We start from the raw sequence: 23,628 nt of genomic DNA on the forward strand, positions 1-23,628 counted from the left end.
TCTAAATGACCTGCTATAAACTCCTTATTAATAGATTCCAGCATTTTCCCTATGATAGCTGTTAAGTTAACTGGCCTGCAGTTTCCTGCTTTCTGTCTTCCTCCTTCCTTGAATAGTGAAGTTACATTTGCTATCTTCCAATCTGATGGGACCTTTCCAAAATCTAGGGAATTTTGGAAAATTAAAACCAATGCATCCACTATCTCAGCAGCCACTGCTTTTAAGACCCGAGGATGAAGTCCATCAGCACCTGGGGACTTGACAGCTTTTAGTTCTAATAATTTTCTCAATACCCTTTCCCTGGTAATTCTAATTGTTTTAAGTTCCTCCTTCCCTTTCAAATCTTGATTCACAATTAGTTCTGGGATGTTATTTGTATCCTCTACAGTGAAGACAGATGCAAAACATCTGTTCAATTCCTCCCCCATTTCCTTATTTTCCATTATTAACTCCCCAGACTCTGTCTCTGGAGGACCAACACTCACTTTACTTACTCTTTTCTTTTTATATATTTCTAGCTAGCTTTCTCTCTTACTCTTTTAGTCATTCTTTGCTTTTTTTATATTCTGTCCAATCTTCTGACCTGCCATTACTCTTCACTGAATTGTACATGTTTTCTTTCAATTTGATATTATCTTTAACTTCCTTAGTTAGGCACAGATGGTGTGTCCTTCCCCCAGAGTCTTTCTTTCACACTGGAATGTATCTTTGTTGAGTGTTAGGAGACATCTCCTTAAATGTCTGCCACTGCATCTCTACTGAGCTATCCCTTAACCTATTTTCCCAGTTTACTTTAGCCAGTTCTGTCTTCAAACTCTCATAATTACCATTATTTACTCTTAAAACACTAGTCTTACATCCACTTTTCTCACCCACAAATTGAATGCGAAATTCAATTATATTGTGATCACTGCTACCGAGGGGCGCCTTTACTATGAGGTCATGAATTAATCCTGTCTCATTACACATTGCCAGATCTAGGGTAGCCTGCTCTCTGGTTGGCTCCAGAATGTGCTGCACTAAGAAACTGTTCCGAAAACACTTCATGAACTCATCTTCCAGGCCAACTTTGCCAATCTGATTCATCCAATCTATCTGTAGATTTAAATTAGCCATGATTATCACCGTACCTTTCACACAAGCCCCCATTATTTCTTCCTGTATACCTCATCCTATAGTGTGGTTACTTTTAGGGGGCCTATAAAGTGACTTTCTACCTTCACTATTTCTTATCTCTACCCAAATTGATTCGATATCTTTGATTTTTAGAATTAAGGTCACTTCTCTCTATTGTACTAATGCCATCCTTAATGACCAGAGCTACCCCTCCACCTTCCTAGTTTCCTGTCCTTGTGAAATTTCCTGTACCTTGAATATTCTGGTCCCAGTCTTTGTCATCTTGCCACCATGTCTCTGTTATGGCTACCAGACCATACATATTTATTTCTATTAGAGCTATCAATTAATTTGTTTTGTTATGAATGCTACACACATTCAAATACAGAGCCTCTAGTTCTGTCTTTTTACTATTTACGCAACCTCCAGCCCTAGCTGCTTGCACACTCTTAATTTTGTACATTCTGTCCCTTCCCGCCACGCTCTGATCATTATTTTCCTCATTGCTACTTTGCTCTCTTGCCTTGTCCTCTCTCTTTAATTTATTATATCTTCTCTCACTTGATCGCAGCAGCCAGAGCGGCGGCAGCCAGAGCGGGAACAGGCGAGAGGAACCGGGAGATAAAAGGAGCCGAAGCCAGAGACCAGAAGCAGCAGCAAGAGTGCTCTGTTCTGTTCTGTTCTGTGGACCTGCTTGACCAGCAAAAATTGAAGTGTGACGTCACAGGAGAGCTGGTTAGTGATTGGTGGGTATTTCTTTCTTCCATTTGATCAGCGGTAGCGGTGATAGTGTGAGCCAGGGGGCAGCCGGGAAGGTAAGTTTCACTATAAAGTACTTACCTGGTGATTTGGCGGATGCGGACACGGGGACTGCTGGGTAAGTGAACTTATATATTCGGGCAGTGGCTAAACCCGAAACACTACACGTGTAGTGTCTCCCACCCATCCTCCTCCTCTAACTAAAAAAAAAGGACTCTTGTGTGGAGGGTTTGGTAAGGTAAGGTTTTCCTTTATTTTTTTTTTTAAATCTCTTTTGTCAATTTAGAGCAGAGGGGATGGAAGCTAGGGCAGTTGCATGCTCCTCTTGCAGGATGTGGGAGGTGAGGGTCAACACTTGTGTCCCTGCTGACTTCACCTGTGAGAAGTGCACACAACTCCAGTTCCTCACAGACCGCGTTAGGGAACTGGAGCTGGAGCTGGATGAACTTCGGATCATTCAGGAGGCTGAGGGGGTGATAGAGAGCAGTTATAGGGAAGTAGTGACACCTAAGTTACAGGATAAAGGTAGCTGGGTGACCGTCAGGGGAGGGAAAGGGAATAGGCGCACAGTGCAGGGATCCCCTGTGGCCGTTCCCCTCAATAATAAGTATACCGTTTTGGATACGGTTGGGGGGGGGGGGACCTACCAGGGGAAAGCCACAGCGGCCAGGTCTCTGGCACTGAGCCTGGCTCTGTGGCTCAGAAGGGAAGGGGGGAGAATAGGAGAGCAATAGTGATAGGAGATTCAATGGTTAGAGGAACAGACAGGAGATTCTGTGGTCGCGAACAAGACTCCCGGATGGTATGTTGCCTCCCGGGTGCCAGGGTCAGGGATTTCTCAGATCAAGTCAACAGGATTCTGAAGGGGGAGGGGGAGCAGCCAGAAGTTGTGGTACACATCGGTACCAATGACATAGCTCAGAAAAGGGATGAGGACCTGAAAAGCGAATATAGGGAGTTCGGTTGGAAGCTAAAAGGCAGGACGAGCAGAGTAGTAATCTCAGGATTGATACCGGTGCCACGTGCTAGTGAGGCTAGAAACAGAGAGCGAGTGCAGCTGAACATGTGGCTACAGAGCTGGTGTAGGAGGGAGGGCTTCAGATATGTGGATCATTGGGATACCTTCTGGGGAAGGTGGGACCTGTACAAGAAGGACGGGTTGCATCTGAACTGGAGGGGCACCAATATCCTGGGCGGGAGGTTTGCTAGAGCTCTTCGGGAGGGTTTAAACTAGTTTGGCAGGGGGATGGGAACCGGAGCTACGGATCAGTGGATGGGGTAGCTGTTGAACAGGCAGATACAGAGTGCAGAGAGTCTGTGAGGAAGGTTAGACAGTTGACAGGGCAAAGTTGCAGCCAGTATGATGGGTTGAAGTGTGTCTATTTTAACGCAAGAAGTGTCAGGAATAAGGGTGATGAACTTAGAGCATGGATCAGTACTTGGAGCTACGATGTTGTGGCCATTACGGAGATGTGGATATCACAGGGGCAGGAATGGATGTTGGATGTTCCGGGGTTTAGATGTTTCAAAAGGAATAGGGAGGGAGGTAAAAGAGGTGGGGGAGTGGCATTGCTAATCAGGGATAGTATCACAGCTGCAGAAAGGGAGGTCGTCGAGGAGGGTTTGTCTACTGAGTCAGTATGGGTGGAAGTCAGAAACAGGAAAGGAGCAGTCACTTTATTGGGAGTTTTCTATAGACCCCCCAAAAGCAACAGAGACACGGAGGAACAGATTGGGAGGCAGATTTTGGAAAGGTGCAGAAGTAACAGGGTTGTTGTCATGGGTGACTTCAACTTCCCTAATATTGATTGAACCTCCTTAGTGCAAATAGTTTGGATAGAGCAGATTTTGTCAGGTGTGTCCAGGAAGGTTTCCTGACTCAATATGTAGATAGGCCGACTAGAGGAGAGGCTATATTGGATTTGGTGCTTGGCAACGAACCAGGCCAGGTGGCAGATCTCTCGGTGGGAGAGCATTTCGGTGATGGTGATCACAACTCCCTGACCTTTACTATAGTCATGGAGAGGGATAGGAGCAGATGGGATGGGAAAATATTTAATTGGGGGAGGGGGAATTACAATGCTATTAGGCAGGAACTGGGGAGCTTAAACTGGGAACAGATGTTCTCAGGGAAATGCACGACAGAAATGTGGAGGTTGTTTAGGGACCACTTGCTGCGACTGCTGGATAGGTTTGTCCCGATGAGGCAAGGAAGGGATGGTAGGGTGAAGGAACCTTGGATGACAAGAGATGTGGAACAGCTAGTCAAGAGGAAGAAGGAAGCTTACTTAAGGTTGAGGAAGCAAGGATCAGACAGGGCTCTAGAGGGTTACAAGGTAGCCAGGAAGGAACTGAAGAATGGACTTAGGAGAGCTAGAAGGGGACATGAAAAAGTCTTGGCGGGTAGGATTAAGGAAAATCCCAAGGCGTTCTACACTTATGTGAGGAACAAGAGGATGGCCAGAGTGAGGGTAGGGCCGATCAGGGATAGTTGAGGGAACTTGTGCCTGGAGTCGGAGGAGGTAGAGGAGGTCCTTAATGAATACTTTGCTTCAGTATTCACTAGTGAGAGGGACCTTATCGTTTGTGAGGACAGCGTGAAACAGGCGGATATGCTCAAACAGGTTGATGTTAAGAAGGAGGATGTGCTGGAAATTTTGAAAGACATGAGGATAGATAAGTCCCCGGGGCCAGATGGGATATACCCAAGGTTATTACGGGAAGCGAGGGAAGAGATTGCCGCGCCTTTGGCGATGATCTTTGCGTCCTCACTGTCCACTGGAGTAGTACCAGATGATTGGAGGGTGGCAAATGTTATTCCCTTGTTCAAGAAAGGGAATAGGGATAACCCTGGAAATTACAGACCAGTCAGTCTTACGTCGGTGGTGGGCAAATTATTGGAGAGGATTCTGAGAGACAGGATTTATGATTATTTGGAAAAGCATAGTTTGATTAGAGATAGTCAGCATGGCTTTGTGAGGGGCAGGTCATGCCTCACAAGCCTTATTGAATTCTTTGAGGATGTGACAAAACACATTGATGAAGGAAGAGCAGTAGATGTGGTGTATATGGATTTTAGCAAGGCATTTGATAAGGTTCCCCATGGTAGGCTCATTCAGAAAGTAAGGAGGCATGGGATACAGGGAAATTTGGCTGTCTGGACACCGAATTGGCTGGCCCATAGAAGACAGAGGGTGGTAGTAGATGGAAAGTATTCAGCCTGGAGCTCGGTGACCAGTGGTGTTCCGCAAGGATCTGTTCTGGGACCTCTGCTCTTTGTGATTTTTATAAATGACTTGGATAAGGAAGTGGAAGGCTGGGTTAGTAAGTTTGCCGATGACACAAAGGTTGCTGGAGTTGTGGATAGTGTGGAGGGCTGTTGTAGGTTGCAACGGGACATTGACAGGATGCAGAGCTGGGCTGAGGTGTGGCAGATGGAGTTCAACCTGGAAAAGTGTGAAGTGATTCATTTTGGAAGGTCAAATTTGAATGCAGAATACAGGCTTAAAGACAGGATTCTTGGCAGTGTGGAGGAACAGAGGGATCTTGGGGTCCACGTCCATAGATCCCTCAAAGTTGCCACCCAAGTTGCTAGGGTTGTTAAGAAGGCGTATGGGGTGTTGGTTTTCATTAACAGGGGGATTGAATTTAAGAGCCGCGAGGTTATGCTGCAGCTTTATAAAGCTCTGGTTAGACCACACTTGGAATATTGTGTTCAGTTCTGGTCGCCTCATTATAGGAAGGATGTGGAAGCTTTAGAGAGGGCGCAGGGGAGATTTACCAGGACGCTGCCTGGACTGGAGGGCTTGTCTTATGAAGAAAGGTTGAGGGAGCTAGGGCTTTTCTCATTGGAGCGAAGAAGGATGAGAGGTGACTTGATAGGGGTGTACAGATGATGAGAGGCATAGATAGAGTGGATAGCCAGAGACTCTTTCCCAGGGTGGAAAGGGTTATCAACAGGGGGCATGATTTTAAGGTGATTGGAGGAAGGTTTAGGGGAGATGTCAGAGGTAGGTTCTTTACACAGAGAGTGGTGGGTGCGTAGAATGCACTCCCAGCGGTGGTAGTAGAAGCAGATACATTAGGGACATTTAAGCGACTCTTGGATAGGTACATGGATGATAGTAGAATGAAGGGTATGTAGGTAGTTTGATCTTAGAGTAGGTTAAAGGGTCGGCACAACATCGTGGGCCGAAGGGCCTGTACTGTGCTGTACTGTTCTATGTTCTATGATCCCTCACCCCTACTATTTCGTTTAAAGCCTTCTCTACCATGCTAGTTATACGACTCCAGCCCAGTTCAGGTGAAGACCATCCCCATGGTACAGCACCCACTTTCCCCAGTACTGGTGGTGCCAGTGCCCCATAAATCCAAACCCATTTCTTCCACAGCAATCTTTGAGCCATGCATTTACCCCTCTAATCTTATTTACCCTACTGCAATTTCCATGTGGCTCGGGTAATAATCCAAAGATTATTACCTTTGATGTTCTGCTTTTTAATTTAGCCCCTATGCAGAACCTCTTTCCTAATCCTATCTATGTCGTTGGTACCCACGTGGAACACGACAACTGGATCCTCCCCCTCCCATTGTAAGTTCCTCTCTAGCCGAGAGCAGATGTCACAAACCCTGGTAGGCAACACAGCCTTCTGGACACTTGGCTGCAGAGAAGAGTGTCTATCCCCCTGACTATACTGTCCCCTACTACCACTACATTTATATTTACTCCCTCCTCTTGAATGACGTACTGTACCACGGTGCCATGGTCAGTTTGCTCATCCACCCTGCAGCCCTCGCTCTCATGCATACAAGCTGAAAGAACTTCAAACTTATTGGACAATTGCAAGGGCTGAGGATCCTCCACTTCTGCCTTCCCAATCCCCTTACCTGCCTTATTCACAGTCACACCCTCCTGTCCCTGATCACTGACCAAATCAGAAAACCCTGTACTAAGGAGTCTGACTGCCTTCTGAAACAAAGTGTCCAGGTAGCTTTCCCCCTCCCTGATGCATTGCAGTGTCTGTAGCTTGGCCTCCAGCTCATCAACTCTGAGCCGAAGCTCCTCGAGCCACAGACACTTACTGCAGACATGTTTGCCATGGATCACACTGGTGTCCACAAGTTCTCACATACTGCAGCTACAGCACATCACCTACCCTGCCATCCTGATTGTGTTTTAAATAACGAATTAATTATTTACTTCATTAACTTTTTAATTAATGTCTCTCCTCACCAGCACATACTGCACTAATTTAAACCTTGGTCATACAATAAATCTTACTGCTTAAAAATAAAACAGAACAGTGGACTCACCAGCTTCTTACTTCCCTTCTGCTTTCATATCTTAATTAATTATAAGGTAGCTACATGAATTTTAATTTAACATTTTTCTAATTTTCGGTTATTTCCACATGCACCATAATAGCAGTGTACTAACCTAGATATTTACAGATACGCCCTAATAGCAGTTACTCACCAACCAATCACCTTACAGATTTCCTGTGATGTTGCTGTTTGAATATTTTTCAAGCTCAGTCAGTCGGTGCCGACTCCTGAAGGTATGTGAAACACTCTGCTGCTGCCTCTCCCGACTATCTCCAGCTGAGTGAAGGTCCCGAGCCTGGGCCTAGCTTTATCTTCTCCTTTTCTTGCAGGTCCACTGCTCTGCCGCCATATCTCTGGAGTGTCTCCAGGTGAGTGGCCTATACTGTCTAGAAGGACAAGGGCAGCAAATACATGGGAACACCACCATCTGCAAGTTCCCGTCCAAGCCACACACCATCCTGATTTGGAACTATATTGCCATTCATTCCTTGTCACTGGGTCAGAATCCTGGAACTCCCTTCCTAACAGCACTGTGGGTGTACCTGCACCTCAAGGACTGCAGCAGTTCAAGAATGTGGCTCGCCACCACCTGCTCAAGGGCAATGAGGGATGAACAATAAATGCTGGCCTTGCCACATCCTGTGAATAAATAAATAAAAATGAAAGTATATAATATTTTGTCTCACCAAAGGTGGGTGCCACATAGCAAGGCAGCCTGCATACATTGGCTTCACAAATCAGGTTAGCAGAGGTGGCACTAGAGCCAGATCTACTCTGATCTCATAGTTAGATTGTGAATGTTGCCGATTACTAATGAAAACACTGAAGTCCACAAACGTGTAGATGGTTGTCTTGTAGCTGGGTTGTATAACACAATATAAATACCTTCATGCACCCACAGCTCTCTGCAGCCTCTAGGAGCAGCACTGAAATTATTCCTTCAAATCTTATTAACTGCACTGGTGGACTCCTCCCTTCTAATGGTTAAAGTTCTATTTCCAATGGACTTTACTGAAAGAACTGGATAATGTTACTTCTTAAACCTTCAGAATTGAAGTGAAAATGTTCCCACCTTTAATCCTGTCAGCTTGTATCTAGTGAGCTTCACCAGTTCAACAACTATAATCTGCTATTTCTGGGCATTCATCCACTGATTCAGTGATATTTCCAGCTATAAAGTAGAAGCACCACCCTAATAATGCCAGAAGCCCATCAGCAGTTCTCAGCAATCCACCTCAGCCTCTAGGCTGGTGATTCGTATTTTGCATGGAAGACTGGTGAATAATTAACATTATACCTATATATAAAAAGGGAAGATAGAACATGTCCAAGAAACTATAGGCCAGTCAGGTAGTGGGAAAAATAATATGATGCCAACTAAAGAGAAAATAGAAAAAGATCTGGAAAACAAAATTGATTTCAAAAGGGAAAGGCTTGCTTGACCAACCTTGTTGAATTATTTGAAGAAGTAACAGAGCGAGTAGACAAGAGTAATATAGTAAATGTTCTGTACTTATATTTCCAAATGGCCTTTGATGAGGGGCTACATAATAGACTTTTAAATAAAGAAAGAGCATGCGGAATCTGGGAACAAGAAGCAGAATGGATAGCTAGCTGGCTGCAAGACAAAGCAGAGAGTAAGGGTAAATGGGAGCTGTTTAGGGTGTCAGAAGGTGGGAAGTGCAGCCTCATGAAGATCAATACTGGGATCACAGTTCACAATTTATATTAACTGTATAGAATTTGCAATCAAAAACACAATTTCTAGCTTAGCGGATGACACCACATTAGGAAGGATAGTTACGACTGAGGAATACTGCAGCAAATTACAAGATGACATCGATAAACTTCCAGAGCATTACGTTGATTGAGTTAGATGGGAAAGGATGGAAGGAAGCTCGAGTGGAACATAAATGCCAGTATGGATTAGTTGGACTGAATGGCCAGTTTCTGTGCGATATATTTTGTGTAATTTAATGTAATGCCATGTACTTGTGCAACATAATTTGCAAAAAATAAAGGTACAAATCCTGATGTCACTTGCAACTTGACTTTCTTCTTTACTGTAAAGCAATGGCCCAACCTATCATCCCACCTCTCTGGGGGAATCAAGGCATTCCTGTCTCCTGACACTTTGGGCCAAGTTTTAAGTTTATGATGTACTGAGAGTGAGGTTGCCCACCATCGTCAGGGAAATCTGAAAATACATGCAATGTCTCTTTCAGTGGCAGTGGTGCCAAATTGCTGGTTTCAGTGTTGGAAGTGGTTTAATGACCTAAGCAGATCAGGAAAGGTAAGTGCAGTGGCACATTCACTTACATCCTGATGTGCACATCACCTCACCTCCTCACTCTGCCTTTTCAAGCCTGCTCCATCACATCAATCCTCACACCTACTGACCTCGCTGGTGTACCCATCCCTCTCTGTCGGTGCACTTCCTCACATCCCCTTCTATCCATCCTTATGCAATTTCATGCCTCTCCTTCCTCGTCACCCTTAACAAACACTCTCCATTCTTTGGATGAACACATACCGTTATACTCACTGTTCTTTCCCTTCTTGCAGGAAAAGCAAGCACAGAATACCAGGAGGAGGGACAGAACCAGAGATGGCCCTCCATAGATTTCCCAATTGCAACTTGAGAGGAGGGGGTGCTGGAGATCAGTGGAGTTATGGCATCCCTGGATGTCGGAGATGGGGTGACAGGGAGCTCCCAGCTGCCTGACTACACAATTAAATAAAAGCCACCCATTCAGTACACAGTCATGTTGACTGGGTTTCAACAGCGAGTGAAACATGGTCATCTTCACCATGATAGCCTTCAACATATTCTCACTTTGCCAGGACTAAATCATCTCTTTTAACTCCTACAGAACCTTCACGGGTGCAGCAGCAGTCAGTGGAGATGGTGGATAATAACTCCCTAGAGGAGCTGAGTCCTTCTGAGGGTGAACCGTCACAGGACTCATGCAGACCAAGCACCAGTTCAGATACTCATACTTTGACGGCACCAGTTAGAGAGTCGGGTTTCAGCTGCCATCTCACACTTCGCAAGTGAGCAAAAGCAAATGATGGCGACAGGAACAGCAATGGAGAGTCCACATCAGAGGTCGCAGCCCTCTCCAAGCTCTGCTCAGGTTGGCACAGATGCTCTTACCTTGGGGGCCATTGATAAAGAGACATTGAGCAGTAGCAGACAGTGTGAGATGTACTGAGAGGCCTTCCAAGCAGACTCACCATGATTGCAGGAAGATTGAAAGAATCCACCTCAAGCATGACTCAGGTGATGTTGCACACCGCTGAGATGATGTCTTCCTCCATGGACGGAGTGGTCACTACCACCGACTGTAGTACATTCCAGTCACATGAGTCCATGCACACGTTGAAAAACGTGATGAAAACTCTGGATGCCAACATGACTGCCTCCTTAAATATGATGAGAAAGATGTTAGCCCTGGCCTTACAGGGCTACACTGATCTCCACCAAAGTGCTGTCCAGCGCAGTGGTCACAGTGAAGTGTGGCTGGACCAGGAGAGTGATGATGCTGAAGGGAGACATGGAGACTCTGTTCAAAGCATTCCCACTCCTCACCCACAGCCCACCTCTCAGTCAGAGTCCAACATGCTGCCTTGTGACCTGATGGCTGAATCTGATCCTGCACAGGCTCTAAAACCCAGAGGACATCGGCCAAGAGCACCTCAGCAGTCAGAGCAGGGACCTGAGTAGCCTGCCTCTACCTTTGCTGAATCTACAGGGTTGCACCATGAAAGAAGAGCAGAAAAAGGAAGAGTAAAGCTTTGTCGTTGCACAAGGCTATGCACATGGCTGCTGATAAAATTATGTTTTGATACATTTTTGCTCTTTATATATTGAGGTTTTTTCAGGGTTGAAAAAGGCATTTGTGCAGCTTTCTAACAAATGTTGTTTGATCTGGTGTAGCACCTGCTTGTGATTTATTCCATTCCCAAATATTGGTCTCTTTTGTCATATCACATAGTGGGGCACATAGCGTTGCAAAGTCAGCATGAAACAATTGCAGTACATGGTGAGTTCTAGAAGACTCGGACATTTTGCATATTTGTAGGATCAGCAGCATTTGCTATGGCTTCAACTTTCCATGGATCAGGTGATCCTCCTTCACCACTGAACACATGACCAAAGAAATCAATTCTGCTCTCATTGAACAAGCACTTGTCTTTGTTCAAGGTGAAGTTACATTCTCTGAGACGTTGCAGGCATGCAAGTAGACGTGTTCCGAGTTCCCTTTCAGTGCGACCATAGAGTCATAGAGAGATACAGCACCGAAACAGGCCCTTCGGCCCGCTGAGTCCACGCCGACCATCAACCACCCATTTTATACTAATCCTACATTAATCCCATTTTCCCTCTCACATCCCCACCTTCCCTCAATTCTCCTACCACCCACCTACACTAGTGGTAATTTTTACAATGGCCAATTTACCTATCAACCCGCAAGTCTTTGGTATGTGGGAGGAAACCGGAGCACCTGGAGGAAACCCACGCGGAAAGATGAGAATGTCATTACTGATGTTCAAGTCCTTGAAGTACAGATTGCATCAAGCGCTGAAATACCTCAGCTGCTGAGCTGACTCCAAAGTTCAGCCTCTTGTATCGGAAAATTCTGATGAGAGTAGGGAATACAGTAAGATATCTTGATTCTTCTGCAAGCTCGATTTGATGGTAGCCTGCATTGAGGTCAAGTTTAGCAAAGTGTTTAGCACCATTCACTTTGTGATACCATCGATTGTCGGTGTCAAGTGTCTTTCTCATTGTATGGCTTAGTTTGGTGTTTGCATATCAACGCAGATTCTAATCTAGCTCTCACTCTTGGGTTTCTTAATGACTGGTATGGGTGAAACCCAAGGGTAGGCTCATCCCCAACTTTCTCAATAACGTAGGTGCTGACGTTCTTTCTCTGTCTGTTTACTGACATGAAATGGTATTCATCACCTTTGATGCACAACTGGGGGCACATTAGTGTGGATATGCAACTTGCATGTATCACCTTTCAGTTTGTTAACACCAATGAAGCGATCAACATACAGTTCGAGAATATTTTTGTTATGCGAAGGAATCATGTATGTGCCTGCAATCATGTGCAAATCTGTTGCTGTGTGGAAACTGATAAGCATGTCACATTCTCCAGATATGACATAGAATACAGCTTTCGTTCTGGTGCCTTTGAGTGAAACTGGCATTTCAAAAGTTCAGAGAGTTTTCAGCAGTTTGTCATTGCTGTAAGGGCAAATTCTTGTATTCCCTGTTTTGCAGAGAATGGGCCAATCCTGTAGTTTGTTAAATGTTTTGTCTCCCATGACATTGACAGATGCCCCTGTGTCTATGAGAGCATCTATGTTTGAGCAGCCAATGGTCACTGTCACACGTGGCTGTTTGCTGTGTCTGACAGAAAGGTCAAAAGTGCATTCTGGGTCATCCATCTCTATATTAGCAACATACTTTCGATCTTTTGCTGTGGTACGCTTATGTGGCACCCTTCTGTTGGTATTGATGTCGATTTTGCTGATGAGTGACAAACACGAGCAAAGTGTTTGGATTTTCCACAAGCTTTGCACTGTTTACCAGCAGCAGGACAACTCTCTCCAGGGTGGGTAAGAACCACCAAAGTGGAAACATTCTTTGGATAAGTCGCAACTCTGTTTGTGAGATGCCGCTTGTTGCTTTGCAGGTGGTTTCCTGCCACATGAGTGATGGATTTGAACTTGGAGTGGTAGATATCATTAACAGCCACAACTTCAGTAGCTCTGGACTCTGAGAGTGACAGTGATCTTGCTAACTCCAGCAGCTCTGATAGCTTTCTATCTTTCTCAAGTGCTTTTTGGCATAGTTGACGATAGAGAAAGCCTTCAATTATTTGTGTTTTGATTTCCTATTTGACATGTTCAGCATCACCGAAGTCAGTTAGTTGCCAGTTGCCTTAATCATGTGCAATATTGGTCAATTGTCTTGTTTGCTTCTTGCTTAGTGCATTGGAATTCAATGGTTTGTATATGGTGTTTTTCTTGGGCCTGAAGAAGGTCATTAGTGCTTTTTTTCTGAGTTGTAGTTATTTTGCTCAGGCATAAACGTCTCAAAGATATCCTCTAATTCTTCATGTTGCGCTAGGACCAAGGTCTTTTTTCTTGTGTCGTCTGTGATTGTGAAACCTGCCATCACGCTTTTGAGCCATCACAACCATTTTTGCCAACGGGGGAATATGGATGATGGGTCTGAATGCACATCAAAAGGTGCTAGACTGGGCATAGACAACACCATACTGATCAGCAACTCAGTGATAAATGATCCAAGATTACACTCCTTTCAGAGGAAACTTCTCTGTAGTGATCAGAGATTTTTTTTTGATTGGATGGTTATTTTATTTCATTTATTTAGAGATACAGCACTGAAACAGGCCCTTCGGCCCACCGAGTCTGTGCCGACCAACAACCACCCATTTATACTAACCCTACAGTAATCCCATATTCCCTACCACCTACCTACACTAGGGGCAATTTACAATGGCCAATTTACCTATCACCTGCAAGTCTTTGGCTATGGGAGGAAACTGGAGCACCCGGCGAAAACCCACGCGGTCACAGGGAGAACTTGCAAACTCCGCACAGGCAGTACCCAGAATTGAACCTGGGTCCCTGAAGCTGTGAGGCAAGCTTCCTGTGTATCACTCAAACACAGTCTCCAACTTAAAATGCTGTCTGTAAAAGTAGACAAGCATCTTCTAAAGTTTACAAGCCTGAAAGCAATGTTTCCAGTTTTTCACCATCCTTTGCTATTTATTCATTGCCATTGTGATGTCCTCAGGACTGGAGTGAGGTTCAGCCGGGTTTGATATAAGATATGTAGACAGAGACTGCAGGCTACTACACATAATGGTGTTTTCTTGATTCTGTTTTAGTTTCACTTTTGCTTTGCTGGCATGTGTGTTCTACAGCAACCCCAAGTGTACACAAAGCAAAATGTAATTGCAATTTCAAAACACTACAACACTACAATTAGAGGCAATGGATAGGGTAAAAATTGAGCGTGAGGAGGTACTAAAAAGGCTGGCTATGCTTAGGGTAAATAAGTCACCTGGTCCGAATGGCTTGTTTCCCAGGTTGCTAAAGGAAGTGGGGATGGAGATAACGAAAAGGCTTGCCATAATCTTCCAATCTTCCCTAGATATGGGGGAGGTTCCAGAGGATTGGAGAGTGACAAATGTGACACCCTTATTTAAGGAAGGTTGTAAGGATGGTCCTAACAACTACAGGCCAGTTAGTTTAACATCAGTGGTGGGTGAGGTTTAGAAACTACAATCAGGGAAAAAAATCAATAGACACTTCGAGAGGTTTGAGTTAATTAAGGATAGCCAGCATGGATTTGTAAAAGGCAGATCATGCTTGACTAATCTAATTGAATTTTAGATGAAGCAGCAGAGAAGGTTGATAAACACAATGCGGTGAATGTTGCCTATATGGATTTTATGAAAGCGTTTTTATAAAGTATCACATAAGAGGTTGATTAAAAAATGTGAGGCTCAAGGAATAGGATAAAAAATTGGCTCAAGGACAGAGTCGTAGTCAATGGTTGTTTTTCAGACTGGAGGATGGTAGACAATAATGTTCCCCAAGAGTTATGCTAGGACCACAGTATTTTTTTGTTATATATAAATGACTTGGATCTTGGACTACAGAGCAGAATTACAAAATTTGATGATATGAACTGCCTGCAACAGGGCATGGATAGGCTGGCAGAATGGGCAGATAGGTGGCAGATGGAATTTACTACTGACAAGTGTGACATGATGCATTTTGGCAATATATACTTTATGGCGCTGTTCTAAAGAGTGTACCGGAACAGAGGGACCTGGGGGTGCACGTGCATCAATCTTTGAAGGTGGCAGGACAGATTGAGAGAATGGTTAGCAAAACATATGGGATCTTGGGCTTCAGGTATAGAGTACAAACGTAGGGAAGTTATGCTGAACCTTTATAAAGCTCCAGTTGGGCTCCACCTAGAGTATTGCATCCAGTTCTGGCCACCACACTTTAGGAAAGCTGTGAGGGTCCTTGAGAGGGTGCAGAGGAGATTTATCAGAATGGTTTCAGGGATGGGGGATTTTAGTTACGAGGTTAGGTTGGAAAAGTTGGGGTTATTCTCCCTAGAGCAAAGGAGATTGAGGGGAGATTTGATAGAGGTGTACAAGATTATGACAGATAAGTTAGTCAAGAAAATATTGTTCCCATTAACTGAAGGTACATGGACTATGGGACATAGATTGAAAGTTTTGGGTGAGGGATGCAGGGGGAACATGAGGAAGAACGTTTTACACAGTGAATGGTAATGACCTGGAACTCGCTGCCCATGAGGGTGGTGGAAGTGGAGACAATCAATGATTTCAAAAGGAAATTGGATGGACAGCTGAAGGAAATAAACTTACAGGGCTACGGGGATCGAGTGGGGTATTGGGACTGACTGGATTGCTCCGCAGAGAGCCAGAATGGACTTGATGGGCTGAATGGCCTCCTTCTCTACTGTAAATGACTGTATGACTCTAAGGATTAGGATAAACCTCTTTACATTAACTGATAAAATGCAACACTTGCCAATTAAAAACTATAAGGTGAAAGAGGAATCTGCATATATATTTATAGCAATTTTACGATGTGTTGAGAGTATTATCTTCAGTCCCCAGCAACAGATCTTATTATTTTACTCAGCCCCACAGTTTAATGTATTGGTTGAGGTAGCCCAGGGTGCCCTGTGGTATTTGTCATTTTGATGCGTGGGGTTTTTTTTGTGCCCCCTATTCTGAAAGGTTTTGCTGTTTTGTTACTGGCAGTGCTGTAAAAATTACATGGATCAATCAAAGTAATGAAGCTGAGCTGCAGCAATACATAGACAGCAGAGTGCTCATCTTTAAAACTCCATCGAAAATAAATAGCACCGATCCGAGGTAGTGGGGGGTGGGGTAGAATAAGTAATCAGACCACGACTAGATGCTGATATTTGGCACATAAAATATGTGAGAGTTTGTTCCTTCATTTGCATAAAGTATTAATATTAATCAGCTCATTGATGACTGAGATGATGTTTAATGGACAGGCTGGCAGGTTTAACGGCACTTTGAGAGTTGGTAATGGGTATTTTATGAGTGTCAAAAGTTAATTAATCTTTTCTTGCCAGAATATTGAAACATTGTTATTTTTATAGCTCCTTCTATTTATGCAGTCTGTACTGTGATGTGATTACAGATTGACATCAAACTGCACTGTTAGAGATTGAATAGAGGTGGGAAAGTCAATGAGATTTTTTTCCCTTTCTTGTGTTCTTTCAATAAAATAAGAAAGCATAGCTGGAGCTGTCAATTAATGAGAAATTTGTTCTACAATTAAATTTGGAGTTCTTTTAAGATGGGAGAAGAATCAGGCTAGGTCGTTGCTCCCGATTGCTATGCAGTGACTCTTATTTGGAAAGTACGTATGTCTAAGGGCATTAATTGGGCCTGGTGGCCATTTCTTCACAATGGCGTCTGTTCGTTCACACACACTGGTCATTTAGGTGAGCTAGATGGAGAAAAACTAGTTCCTCTGGTGGGGGGAGTTCAGAACATGGGGAATAACTTTAAAATTAGAGCTAGGCTATTCAGGGGTGATGTCAGGAAGCACTTCTTCACACAAAGGGTAGTGGAAATCTGAAATGTTTTCCCCAAAAAGCTGTTGAGGCTGGGGCGGGGACACGCCAATTGAAAAATCCAGAACAGAGATTGATAGATTTTTATTCGATAAGGTTATTAAGGGTTACAGAACCAAGGAGGATAAATGAAGTTGAGATACAGATCAGTCATGATCTATTGGGATGTGGGATAGGCTCGAGGGACTGAATGGCCTGCTCCTGTTCCTAAGGATTCCTTGGAACTGTACGCCAACAAGGAGAAATATGAAGCGGGAGTGTCGTAAATCAGATGCACTGACTTTGTGTCTGATTCTCAAATCCTGTCGAGAGAGGCTCCAGGAGGGAATTTACAAAATTTACTTACTGGTATTTACTTAATGGGAGGGAAATCAGTCATAGGAAAGACCATTTATTCCAATTAGTCCCTGCATCAAGCACTCCTAAACCATGCACAGCAATGGTTAGAGATACAGCAAAGCAAACTGTAAAAGTGAAAGAATTTGGCTATTAACATTGATCCAATTGAAATTCATGGAAATAAATATCGGGCAGTTTCTATAACCAATGGCCAAGTTGCACTGCCAGGTTTATGCCTGAGTCACAAGCTGAAAACCTACTCCTGAGAGTTTCCAATCTGCAGGACTAATCAACAGTTGGGATGCACCTTGATAGCATTTAGTTCAACAACCAATCTCAATTAGAGGAAACAGGGTAGCTGTGTCCATTGGAACAGTGAAAAGATGGGGCCACTGGACAAAACAAGGTTAGCTCATAAATATTATTGTATAGAGAGCATGAATATAGGGGAAGGGTGTGGGGAATTAATTTGAGTATGCAACTCTTCAAGGATTGATGGTCCAAAGTAGAGGGATATATGGGAATAATTTTAACTCTTGGCAATAATGTAAAAAGGGTGATATTGGATTTGGCATCCATTATAAAACCTGTCCTATTTACCTTTCTGTTAACTTCAATGGAAGGGCAAATTATTTGGGTATATATTTAAAAATTCATTCTTGGATTGTGGGCGTCATTGGTAAGGCAGGAGTTTTTTTCCCATCCCTTGTCTAATGGGCAGCAGATCGAAAGTTAAAATTGCTTCCTTACAGCCACTTAATGTGAAGCAAAAGTGCTATTCAGCTTCATCTGAAGTGCCCACAATGCACATCTTTGAGATGTTAACCTGCCCTCTCAGTTAGAGATAAATGATTTCATGACACTATTCAAAGAAGAGAAGGGGAGTTCTCTTGGTGTCCTGGACAATAATTATCCCTCAACTAACATCATTCAGACAGTTTAATTGGTTGTTTATCTCATTGTTATTGGTGGGGCCTTGCTTTGTGCAAATTAGTTGCAGTATTTTCCTGCATTAAGTGTGATTACATTTCAAGTACTTCATTGGTTGTGAAACACCTTAGGATGTTCTTTCCTCCCAAATGTCAGCAAACTGATAGATGAAGTCTTCAGTTGTATCATCAAGTGGCACCTGCTTGTCAATAACCTGCTCATTGACACTCAGTTTGGGTTTGGCCAGAACAATTTAGTTCCAGTCCCCTGTACAGCCTTGACCCAGGCATGGACACAAGAGTTGCATGTCAGAAGAGAGGTGAGAGTAGCTGCCCTCGACATCAAGGCAACATTTGACCGAATATGGCACAAAGGAGCCCAAGCAAAATTGAGTTCCATTGGTTTCATAGATAAAGCCCTCCCAGTGGCTGGAGTTACACTTGACTCAAAGGAAGATGGCTGTGGTTTTCAAAGGTCAATCATCACTGCCCCAGAATTTGTTTGCTGGAGTTCCTCAGGACAGCATCATTGGCCCAACCCCATCTTCAGTTGCTGAAGAACCAATTACTGAAGTTTCTGCAATATTCTGCTCCATTCACATTTCCTCTTGTAATGAGGCAGCCCAATCAGCTCCAACAGGAAGCAACCCAACCATATCCATTCACCTTGAATAATATCATAAATTAATTACATGTGAAATGCAGTCCCCACAGCTGCCAATTTTCAAACAGCAATGCCCAACAAACAGCAGAAAATTGAATCATCCATTAATCTGGTTTTAGCTGTGCTGGTTAGAGAATACATTTTGGCCCCTGCTCTTCTTTACATACTGGCATGGGGTCTTTTACACACACTTAAGCAATTAACTGGTGTCCTGATTTAATGTCACGGGCCGGATTTTGCCTTTTGGGTCGGGGCCCTGACATCAGGGTCAAAGGGGAGCTTCGACCCCACACTGTGTCAGGAGTAGCCAGCCGGCGGTGATTTTCCCTGAATTAGCTAATTAGTGGCCAGATGGCACGCTTGCCATCCAATTAATGATATAGCCAATAGGAGGCCCTCCAGCACGGAAGGAGCTGCATCCTGCCGTTGCAGGTAAGGGAGAGAGAGGGTGCCTCCATTTGGAGGCACGCTCTCAACACTTTAAACATTTTTCAACTAAAAGATATACCTGAGAGGGGATATGGGGCTTTGGTTTAACATATCATCCAAAAAACAACACCTCCAACAATGCAGCACTCCCTCAGTACTGCACTGGAGTGTCAGCCGAGCATAACATTCTCAAGTCTCTGCAGTGGGACTTGAACCAGCAATCTTTTGACTCAGAGGCAAACGTGCTACCAACTGAGACAAGGCTGATACCCTGCATTATTGATGTTATTAAAATACCAGCCTCATGCTTTCCAGGAATTTCAAAGTGCAGGAAGATTTTCCTTTCATCAGCCCTCCTGTTACATTCTACAAACTTCTTGAACTAAAGCTTAGCATTACATAATCACTATTTCTTGTTTCATTGTTTCTTCTACTCTTTTCAATCTTGCAGATGTCTTCGCCAATGAACCTTGATCCCTCTAACTAGGTCTCTCAATGTAAAGAAGCACTCTGAAAAGTTCTATTCCTACCAAACCTTTGTGAAAATTCCAATTCCCACACCTGCCACCTTGCCATCTCAGTGTGACAGACAATTTACTGGCAATTAGTGCTGATTTATAGTTTAGTGCTGTGGAATCGTGACCACTGGAACTGGGGTGCAGCAGTCCAAATTCATTCCACTCAGTACTTTACCATCCAAGGGAAACTTCATCAATCTGAGTCAATCTGAAACCCAGTTCCTGGGGTGAAAGGGCAGTGCTATAAACCGTGGTGCAACCCAGCACCATTAAAAAAGGTGATACATTAAAGGGCTCACAAAGAAATACATTATAAATCAACACTTTATCCAGGCCAGGTCAAAGGAACAGATCTTCTGTAAGGTATTCTAAACCACTCTAATGAAGATTCATATAATCTTTACTTATAAAAGGGCAAGTATTAAAAGAGGCAGAGAAAGACTAGAAAGATATGACCAGGTGCTAAATCACTGAAGAGATGAAGAGGAAGGAAATCTTATTCCCATTGGAAAAATTAAGAGATTCGTTAACTCATATTTTGACTACAGCAATAAAAGGGCTGTACTGGCCCAGCATTGCAGAGGGGCTGGGCATGGTTAAGTTTTGCAACATAAGCCTCATTGCCTAATTTGCCTAGGTTATAGGACAGGAAAAGTTTGCGCAGGACCTGTCGCACAGTTGGCGAGAGAGTACCTATTAAAGGACTGCAGCTCAGCATAAAGGGGGAAGCTGTGGTGATGTCAGAAAAAAATGTCTGTTTATCACAATGACACAGTGGAGGAATATAGCTGATGTATGTTTTTCCTGATAGAAGTTCCTCCTGATGCATGTTTCCTGGATGCAGTTTAAGAATCCTACTTTGTATTACAGGCACTATTTGTACACCACCAGCTACAATCTATTCTCCAGTGCTAACTTGATGATACACTCATTGGATAACAAAACTGACTCCTGAGGAGGGCTGTGCCACCTGAAATATAGAGAAATTGCCCAGTGAACCATGTTTGAATCATCAGGCAAACTGATCAAGGTGAAAAGCCTTTCTTCGAGGGCTAATAATATTAATAGATACAATTCTTCTCTGAAAATTGGTGTGAAAGAAAAACACACCCACAGTGCAGTGCCATAAAACAATGCTGTACAGACACAAGATTTAGTCTCATTGGGACTGGATTTTCAATCAGTCCTGACCCCACATGGCATGCTTTAAGCACATGAAGGGGGATTTTCAAATGCTTAGCCAATTAAAAATCAGGGAGTGGGCTCATTGTCCAATCAGAGACGTCGGAAAGGCTCCTGCCAAAGGCCCTCTAGCACTCCGTGCTGGAAGCCCCACTGGCCGAGGTGGGAGCTGCCGATCTGAAGATGGAGAGAGAGAGGAGGTAGGCCAGGTACCTTTTTTTTTGATTTTTTTGAAACTACCACAGCTACCTGGCCATGATCCTGAAGGGACAGCCCGTCCAGGGGATGGCCAGTGGCTGCCGCTGTGGCTGGGCAGCTGTTATGGGTTGGAGGGAGGGGTTCCACATTTGATTCATCGCCCCACCCCACTCTCACCTCCCACCCTTAGCCCACCAATATGGGCTGCCTGCATTGCCGATTGGAAATTCCAGTTGGTGTGAGAATGGGGCCTTAATAGGGTCCCATAATTGCCAATAATTAGCCTTAATTGGCTGCTTGCCAGGAAGTGCCACACAGCTGATCTGACCCCAAGCCACCCTCACACAAATTGGCTCGGGGTCGGCAGCATGGCGGCAAACTGACATAGAGGCCGACGGCACCAAATTGTGCAGCTGCCCACCTCCGACCCAAACCCTGCCTGTACTTCAAAATCCAGCCCCTGGTGTTTGGCCTTGTTGCACTGTTAGAAAAACTCTAAATAATTCCTCTTCTGTTATCTGAACTAGTTATCTGGCTAAGCTTGTCTCAAAAACTAAGATTCTAGATCAACAGCCAGCTTCTTCTGGAATGCAAGACAAATGTCAATGGGATAGCTTATGTCGATAACTTGAGTTCACATCATGTTATTTCGCCCAAAAAAGTTACTAAATGGACTACTGAGAGCTTAAAATGGGACCCTGGATAACATTTCCCTGAAAGAAAATCCCAATGGAAATTTGGAGGTGATATAAATGAAGGAGTGGCACGTTGTCAGTTCTCAGCTTTCTAACTGTGGAGCCCAAGTGTGGAAATGTGCCAATTCCTCACTCAGAGAAAGGGTCAAATAAACAAGAGATTCAGGCAAATCATCGCTTGCACTGATCAGAGAGCAGTTGCAGATTCAGAATTTGATTATTAATAGGCTTCCATCAGACAATCAAATCCAGTTAGTTTTACACATCTGTCCCATTGTTGCCAAAATAAAATAGCCTTGTATTTACAACCAGAAGCCGAATTGTTTAATTGACAGCAATTAGATAACAGGCAATCTTGCTCAGAAATCTTATACACAGTTAAGCCGTAGTAAACATGACAGCCTCTTGCATTCAGATGTGATAAATTATTGTTAATTACCAAGAAATGAATCATTAAGGAACATGAATGCTGATAAATTTATGCATCTCAAGAACAATTTTCACTTATAATTATGCACAGGGAAGGAGGATTTGACTGTGGGAAAGCATAGGAGTGTGATTATAATTGCATTCTTTCTTCTGAAGACCTTGACTATAGCACTGCTATGCATCAATTGGATTTTAATTCCAGTTACGCATGAAGCTCTTTAAAAATTGCCTGATTTGCCTGTGTAGCTAACTGGGGAAGAAGAATTCTATTTGTGACTTCTATTCATTAAAACTGTTGTTTAGTTAACACAGCGCAAGTCAATTCAGTCAGGAGATCCACCAGTGGAAGCAGTCTGTTGATGTCAATTATTAGAAGGGCTTGAGTTATAAAGAGATTGGATAGGCTGGGTCTGTTTTCCCTGGAGGGAAGGAGGCTGAGAGGGGACTTGATAGAGGTATATAAAGTTATGAGTGGCATAGATAGGGAAGATAGCCAGAGTCTGTTTCCCATGGTAGGGGTGACTAAAACTAGAGGACACAGATTTAAGGTGAGAGGGAGGAGGTTTAAAGGGGATCAAAGGGGTAAATTTTTCACACAAAGAATAGTGGGTATCTGGAATGAGCTGCCTGAGGAGGTGGTGGAGGCAGGAACAGTAGCGACATTTAAGAGGCATCTGGACGGGTACTTGAATGAGCAAGGCATAGAGGGATATGGAATTAATGCAGGCAGGTGGAATTAGTATAGATAGGCATTATGGTCGGCATGGACGCGGTGGGCCTGTTTCTCTGCTGTACGACTCTATGACTCTATACCAGCCCACCACGTTACCAATTGTTCCAGAGATCGCCTTCCTTCCAATGACCTTTGTAACCTTTTCCAAACCCCCATTTCTCCCCCAGTTTTGATTGGTGTTCTGGATTGCCTCTGAGTCAGAAGTTTGTGGGTTGCATTCCAAATCTGAAGACCTGAGCACAAAATCAAGGCTGACACTGCACTCCAGTACTAAGGGAGTGCTGCACTGTCTAAGGTGCCATTTTTCAGATGTGACTATAAACTGAGGCCCCGTCTGCCTCTTAGGTTGATGCAAAAGATCCCAAGGCACTATTCAAAGAAGAGATGTGGCATTCTCCTTCAACCAACATCACTGAAACAGATTACCTAATCATTGCTGTTTGTGGGACCTGGCTGTGTGCAAATTCCCTGCCTCATTTCCTACATTAGAACAGTGACTACATTTAAATGTACTTCATTGGCTGTAAAGCTCTTTGAGATATCCCAAGGTTGTGAAAGGGACGATACAAATGTAAGTCTTCTTTTTTCTGTTGAATATATTGT

This window comes from Heterodontus francisci, chromosome 11 (assembly GCF_036365525.1).
Source record: "Heterodontus francisci isolate sHetFra1 chromosome 11, sHetFra1.hap1, whole genome shotgun sequence".
NCBI classification, from domain to species: domain Eukaryota; kingdom Metazoa; phylum Chordata; class Chondrichthyes; order Heterodontiformes; family Heterodontidae; genus Heterodontus; species Heterodontus francisci.